This window comes from Lontra canadensis, unplaced genomic scaffold (genome assembly GCF_010015895.1).
Source record: "Lontra canadensis isolate GAN:19392208 unplaced genomic scaffold, GSC_riverotter_1.0 scaffold147, whole genome shotgun sequence".
NCBI classification, from domain to species: domain Eukaryota; kingdom Metazoa; phylum Chordata; class Mammalia; order Carnivora; family Mustelidae; genus Lontra; species Lontra canadensis.
In genome coordinates, this window is record NW_022631141.1 from 972,779 (window position 1) to 980,895 (window position 8,117).

Below are 8,117 nucleotides of genomic sequence, written 5' to 3' on the forward strand. Positions count from 1 at the left end.
TGTGGTCTTCCCCACCTGGTGGCCCAGACGGTGGGAGCGCTCTGTGCTCCTGTTGGCTGACTGGTGCTCAAGTATAATTTAAAAAAAAAGTTAAAAGTGACTTTTATGTACATAAGAGATGAACATGTTGAAGATATTATCCAACTCATTAACTAATGAGGGAATTGGTCTAAAGAAAGATCTTAAAAGTATATGTGCAGTAAGAAATGTTAGAACAAATTTTCTGATGATGTAAGTGCATTAATATCTTACAGAGCAATAAAATGTAATGTTTGGGGTTGTCTCTTCTACCAGGCAGAAATCAATTATATTTCTAATAGGTATTCTTTATTTGAATTTATTTGTATTGCTGTCAGAAGAAACAATTTGCATTATTGCCATTTTTATACTATTTCTGTCCTTATGGATTTGTAAAATTGTCTGGTTGATGAGAAGTCAAAGGTGCTCATGTTCATAAAACCAGCAGTTCTCCAGCTGATGTCCAAACGCCCAGCCCTCCAGCTTCCAGATGTTGGATAATTTCTTCCAGACCTTAGCTTCCACTACATTTCCCAAGCAAGTGATATTCCGTGGACTGGACACACAGGAGAGCCCTTCTGACGTGTTAGAGACCTTTCCACTGAGCGCCCCAGCAGAAGTGCGACGTGGTGCGGAGTGCCGCGTTTGCCCAGACGGTTTTCCACTTCAGGACTTGGAAAGGCAGAATTTTGTGGCGGTTAATAACAGAGTCTAGAGTCAAACTGGCCGGCTTCGAGTTGCAGCTGCAAGGCTGTGTGACCTTGGGCAAGTAAGTTCACCTCTCAGGGCCTTGGTTTTCGCATCCGGAAAATGAGAAGGATGGCACCTGCCTCACGCCCACCACGAAACCCTGTGTGTGCGTCACTTAGGGCAGTGCCCGGCCCACGGAGACCGCCGTAAGGGTTTGGGAAAACGTAAAGCTGTAACGGAAACAGAGGCCGACGGAGGAAGGGCCCCTCGTAACTCTCCAGAGGCCTTTTTCGCGAGCCCGACGAGACGGAGCCCAGCGCAGTCCGGGCTTTCGTTCCAGCGCCGTCCTCACTTAGGAGAAACAGCGCCCCCCGAGCTACCTAAGGCCAAAGACAACTCAAGCCAGATACCCCGGGTTTTCTTTTGATGCTAATCCCGCGGGGAACTCTCTTCTTTCGAAGGATGTCCAGTACGCAGTTCCTTGCGGGGAAGTGACATTTCTTCTCAGAATGAGGCGACCCTATGCCTTGCAAAGACAACGCTGGGACTATTACATTGAAGAAGCAAGTACTTGAGGACAGAGCTAAGCTCCGAAGAGGGGAGAACTCCAACCCCATGCAGAATCTCTGATCTCCACATTTTCTGACCTCAGTTTATTCCATTAATTAAAAACGATTAATGCCAATCAGCAGTGTCTGCAAATAAACCAAAAATTCCAAGTGTTCCACAAACCCACATCCTCTTAGTTGGAGCTCTCCCAGGTGTGCATGCGACGCAGAAAATAGGGAGTGTGGGTGTCAAGGCAGTGACAACGGGCAGAGGCAGTCCAAGCCACCCGCACGACGTGTCACTTTTTTCTCCGTCCACCTACGAGGCAGCTAACACTACTGCTTCTCCCTGAAGTTAAGGAAGCTGAGACAATGTCTTGTCGAGGTCGTGCAGCGATTACACAGCGAGCCTGGCTGCCGTGGAAATTACACGAGAACGGAGAGCTCCCGTTCCATGTCTTCTGTCCGGGCTCATCGTCATGCACCGGGGGTGCTCCTTGGGCTCACGCGTGGTCTGGAGGACACGTCCCTGACCCCAGACTAGGTGGCCTTCAACACGCTGTCAAGACAAACACAACTTTTCCCGTTTGCCTCATTCACTGCCTCATTCACGCGATGGTAGTTATGTAGAGACTTGCTTTATTCAGGAGCAGGTCCAGAACTATTTTCGAAATACACATTGTTTTTCAAGAAAAAAATTCTCAGAAACCGGGAGGAGTCAAGATGGCGGAGAAGTAGCAGCTGAGACTACTTCAGGTTGCGGGAGATCAGCTAGATAGCTTACCTAAAGATTGCAAACACCTACAAATCCAACAGGAGACCGAAGAGAAGAAGAACAGCAATTCTAGAAACAGAAAATCAACCACTTTCTGAAAGGTAGGACTGGCGGAGAAGTGAATCCAAAGTGACGGGAAGATAGACCGCGGGGGGAGGGGCCGGCTCCCGGCAAGTGGCGGAGCAACGGAGCACAACATCAGGACTTTTAAAAGTCTGTTCCGCTGAGGGACATCGCTCCAGAGGCTTAACCGGGGTGAAGCGCACGCGGGGTCAGCGTGGCCTCAGGTCCCGCAGGGTCACAGAAAGGATCGGGGTGTCTGAGTGTCGCAGAGCTTGCAGGTATTAGAACGGGGAAGCCGGCTACAGAGACGGAGCCGAGGAGTGAGCTCAGAGCTCGGGGTTACCTTGAACCGGTCGCAGGCTCGGTGAGCTCGGAGCGCGGCCGGAGCCCAGGCAGACGGGAGTAATTGGGCGCTGTTCTCTGAGGGCGCACTGAGGAGTGGGGCCCCGGGCTCTCGGCTCCTCTGGGCCGGAGACTGGGCGGCCGCCATCTTTATTCCCGTCCTCCGGACTCTACGGGAAGCGCTCAGGGAACAAAAGCTCCCGAAAGCAAACCCGAGCGGATTCCTCAGCCCGGCCCCTGGTAAGGGCGGTGCGACTCCGCCTGGGGCAAAGACACTTGAGAATCACTACAACAGGCCCCTCCCCCAGAAGATCAACAAGAAACCCAGCCAGGACCAAGTTCACTTACGAGGAGTACAGTTTCAATACCAAGGAGAGCCGCGGAATTCCAGAGGAGGAGAAAGCAAAGCACGGAACTCATGGCTTTCTCCCCATGATTCTTTAGTCTTGCAGTTAATTTAATTTTTTTTTTCAATTTTTTTTCTCTTCTTCTGCTAATTTTTTTTAACTTTTACCCTTTTCTTTTTTAAAGTTTTTTAACTAGTTTATCTAATATATATATATATATTTTTCCTTTTTATATTTTTTTCATTATTGGTTTTCTTTTTTTATTTGTTTCTTTTTTCTTTTTTCTTTTTTTTTTTTTTTCTTTCTGAACCTCTTTTTATCCCCTTCCCCCGCCCCCTCAAGATTTGGGATCTCTTCTGATTTGGCTAAAGCATAGTTTCCTGGGGTTGTTGCCACCCTTTCAGTATTTTATTTACTCCTTCATATACTCTTATCTGGACAAAATGACAAGGCGGAAAAATTCACCACAAAAAAAAGAACAAGAGGCAGTACCAAAGGCTAGGGACCTAATCAATACAGACATTGGTAATATGTCAGATCTAGAGTTCAGAATGACGATTCTCAAGGTCCTAGCTGGGCTCGAAAAAGGCATGGAAGATATTAGAGAAACACTCTCGGGAGATATAAAAGCCCTTTCTGGAGAAATAAAAGAACTAAAATCTAATCAAGTTGAAATCAAAAAAGCTATTAATGAGGTGCAATCAAAAATGGAGGCTCTCACTGCTAGGATAAATGAGGCAGAAGAAAGAATTAGCGATATAGAAGACCAAATGACAGAGAATAAAGAAGCTGAGCAAAAGAGGGACAAACAGCTACTGGACCACGAGGGCAGAATTCGAGAGATAAGTGACACCATAAGACGAAACAACATTAGAATAATTGGGATTCCAGAAGAAGAAGAAAGAGAGAGGGGAGCAGAAGGTTTATTGGAGAGAATTATTGGAGAGAATTTCCCCAATATGGCAAAGGGAACAAGCATCAAAATCCAGGAGGTTCAGAGAACCCCCCTCAAAATCAATAAGAATAGGTCCACACCCCGTCACCTAATAGTAAAATTTACAAGTCTTAGTGACAAAGAGAAAATCCTGAAAGCAGCCCGGGAGAAGAAGTCTGTAACATACAATGGTAAAAATATTAGATTGGCAGCAGACTTATCCACAGAGACCTGGCAGGCCAGAAAGAGCTGGCATGATATATTCAGAGTACTAAATGAGAAAAACATGCAGCCAAGAATACTATATCCAGCTAGGCTATCATTGAAAATAGAAGGAGAGATTAAAAGCTTCCAGGACAAACAAAAACTGAAAGAATTTGCAAACACCAAACCAGCTCTACAGGAAATATTGAAAGGGGTCCTCTAAGCAAAGAGAGACCCTAAAAGTAGTAGATCAGAAAGGAACAGAAACAATATACAATAACAGTCACCTTACAGGCAATACAATGGCACTAAATTCATATCTCTCAATAGTTACCCTGAATGTTAATGGGCTAAATGCCCCAATCAAAAGACACAGGGTATCAGAATGGATAAAAAAACAAAACCCATCTATATGTTGCCTACAAGAAACTCATTTTAAACCCGTAGACACCTCCAGATTTAAAGTGAGGGGGTGGAAAAGAATTTACCATGCTAATGGACATCAGAAGAAAGCAGGAGTGGCAATCCTTATATCAGATCACTTAGATTTTAAACCAAAGACTATAATAAGAGATGAAGAAAGACACTATATCATACTCAAAGGATCTGTCCAACAAGAAGATCTAACAATTGTAAATATCTATGCCCCTAACGTGGGAGCAGCCAACTATATAAACCAATTAATAACAAAATCAAAGAAACACATCGACAATCATACAATAATAGTAGGGGACTTTAACACTCCCCTCACTGAAATGGACAGATCATCCAAGCAAAAGATCAACAAGGAAATAAAGGCCTTAAATGACACACTGGACCAGATGGACATCACAGATATATTCAGAACATTTCATCCCAAAGCAACAGAATACACATTCTTCTCTAGTGCACATGGAACATTCTCCAGAATAGATCACATCCTCGGTCCTAAATCAGGTCTCAACTGGTATCAAAAGATTGGGATCATTCCCTGCATATTTTCAGACCACAATGCTCTGAAGCTAGAACTCAATCGCAAGAGGAAATTTGGAAAGAACCCAAATACATGGTGACTAAACAGCATCCTTCTAAAGAATGAATGGGTCAACCAGGAAATTAAAGAAGAATTGAAAAAATTCATGGAAACAAATGATAATGAAAATACAGCAGTTCAAAATCTGTGGGACACAACAAAGGCAGTCCTGAGAGGAAAATATATAGCGGTACAAGCCTTTCTCAAGAAACAAGAAAGGTCTCAGGTACACAACCTAACCCTACACCTAAAGGAGCTGGAGAAAGAACAAGAAAGAAACCCTAAACCCAGCAGGAGAAGAGAAATCATAAAGATCAGAGCAGAAATCAATGAAATAGAAACCAAAAAAACAATAGAAAAAATCAACGAAACTAGGAGCTGGTTCTTTGAAAGAATTAATAAGATTGATAAACCCCTGGCCAGACTTATCAAAAAGAAAAGAGAAAGGACCCAAATAAATAAAATCATGAATGAAAGAGGAGAGATCACAACTAACACCAAAGAAATACAGACAATTATAAGAACATATTATGAGCAACTCTATGCCAACAAATTTGACAATCTGGAAGAAATGGATGCATTCCTAGAGACATATAAACTACCACAACTGAACCAGGAAGAAACAGAAAGCCTGAACAGACCCATAACCAGTAAGGAGATTGAAACAGTCATCAAAAATCTCCAAACAAACAAAAGCCCAGGGCCAGATGGCTTCCCAGGGGAATTCTACCAAACATTTAAAGAAGAACTAATTCCTATTCTCCTGAGACTGTTCCAAAAAATAGAAATGGAAGGAAAACTTCCAAACTCATTTTATGAGGCCAGCATCACCTTGAACCCCAAACCAGAAAAGGATCCCATCAAAAAAGAGAACTACAGACCAATATCCTTGATGAACACAGATGCAAAAATTCTCACCAAAATACTAGCCAATAGGATTCAACAGTACATTAAAAGGATTATTCACCATGACCAAGTGGGATTTATTCCAGGGCTGCAAGGTTGGTTCAACATCCGCAAATCAATCAATGTGATAAAACACATTAATAAAAGAAAGAACAGGAACCATATGATACTCTCAATAGATGCTGAAAAAGCATTTGACAAAGTACAGCATCCCTTCCTGATCAAAACTCTTCAAAGTGTAGGGATAGAGGGCACATACCTCAATATTATCAAAGCCATCTATGAAAAACCCATCGCAAATATCATTCTCAATGGAGAAAAACTGAAAGCTTTTCCGCTAAGGTCAGGAACACGGCAGGGATGTCCGTTATCACCACTGCTATTCAACATAGTACTAGAAGTCCTAGCCTCAGCAATCAGACAACAAAAGGAAATTAAAGGCATCCAAATCGGCAAAGAAGAAGTCAAACTATCACTCTTCGCAGATGATATGATACTCTATGTGGAAAACCCAAAAGACTCCACTCCAAAACTGCTAGAACTTGTACAGGAATTCAGTAAAGTTTCAGGATATAAAATCAATGCACAGAAATCAGTCGCATTTCTCTACACCAACAACAAGACAGAAGAAAGAGAAATTAAGGAGTCCATCCCATTTACAATTGCACCCAAAACTATAAGATACCTGGGAATAAACCTAACCAAAGAGACTAAGAATCTATACACAGAAAACTATAAAGTACTCATGAAAGAAATTGAGGAAGACACAAAGAAATGGAAAAATGTTCCATGCTCCTGGATTGGAAGAATAAATATTGTGAAAATGTCTATGCTACCTAAAGCAATCTACACATTTAATGCAATTCCTATCAAAGTACCATCCATTTTTTTCAAAGAAATGGAACAAATAATCCTAAAATTTATATGGAACCAGAAAAGACCGCGAATAGCCAAAGGAATATTGAAAAAGAAAGCCAAAGTTGGTGGCATCACAATTCTGGACTTCAAGCTCTATTACAAAGCTGTCATCATCAAGACAGCATGGTACTGGCACAAAAACAGACACATAGACCAATGGAACAGAATAGAGAGCCCAGAAATAGACCCTCAACTCTATGGTCAACTAATCTTCGACAAAGCAGGAAAGAATGTCCAATGGAAAAAAGACAGCCTCTTCAATAAATGGTGTTGGGAAAATTGGATAGCCACATGCAGAAAAATGAAATTGGATCATTTCCTTACACCACACACGAAAATAGACTCAAAATGGATGAAGGACCTCAATGTGAGAAAGGAATCCATCAAAATCCTTGAGGAGAACACAGGCAGCAACCTCTTTGACCTCAGCCGCAGCAACATCTTCGTAGGAACATCGCCAAAGGCAAGGGAAGCAAGGACAAAAATGAACTATTGGGATTTTATCAAGATCAAAAGCTTTTGCACAGCAAAGGAAACAGTTAACAAAACCAAAAGACAACTGACAGAATGGGAGAAGATATTTGCAAATGACATATCAGATAAAGGGTTGGTGTCCAGAATCTACAAAGAACTTAGCAAACTCAACACCCAAAGAACAAATAATCCAATCAAGAAATGGGCAGAAGACATGAATAGACATTTCTGCAAAGAAGACATCCAGATGGCCAACAGACACATGAAAAAGTGCTCCATATCACTCGGCATCAGGGAAATACAAATCAAAACCACAATGAGATACCACCTCACACCAGTCAGAATGGCTAAAATTAACAAGTCCAGAAATGACAGATGCTGGTGAGGATGCGGAGAAAAGGGAACCCTCCTACACTGTTGGTGGGAATGCAAGCTGGTGCAACCACTCTGGAAAACAGCATGGAGGTTCCTCAAAATGTTGAAAATAGAACTACCCTATGACCCAGCAATTGCACTGCTGGGTATTTACCCTAAAGATACAAACGTAGTGATTAGAAGGGCACGTGCACCCGAATGTTTATAGCAGCAATGTCTACAATAGCCAAACTATGGAAAGAACCTAGATGTCCATCAACAGACGAATGGATAAAGAAGATGTGGTATATATACACAATGGAATATTATGCAGCCATCAAAAGAAATGAAATCTTGCCATTTGCGACGACGTGGATGGAACTAGAGGGTATCATGCTTAGCGAAATAAGTCAATCAGAGAAAGACAACTATCATATGATCTCCCTGATATGAGGGAGAGGAGATGCAACATGGGGGGTTAATGGGGTAGGAGAAGAGTAAATGAAACAAGTTGGGATTGGGAGGGAGACAA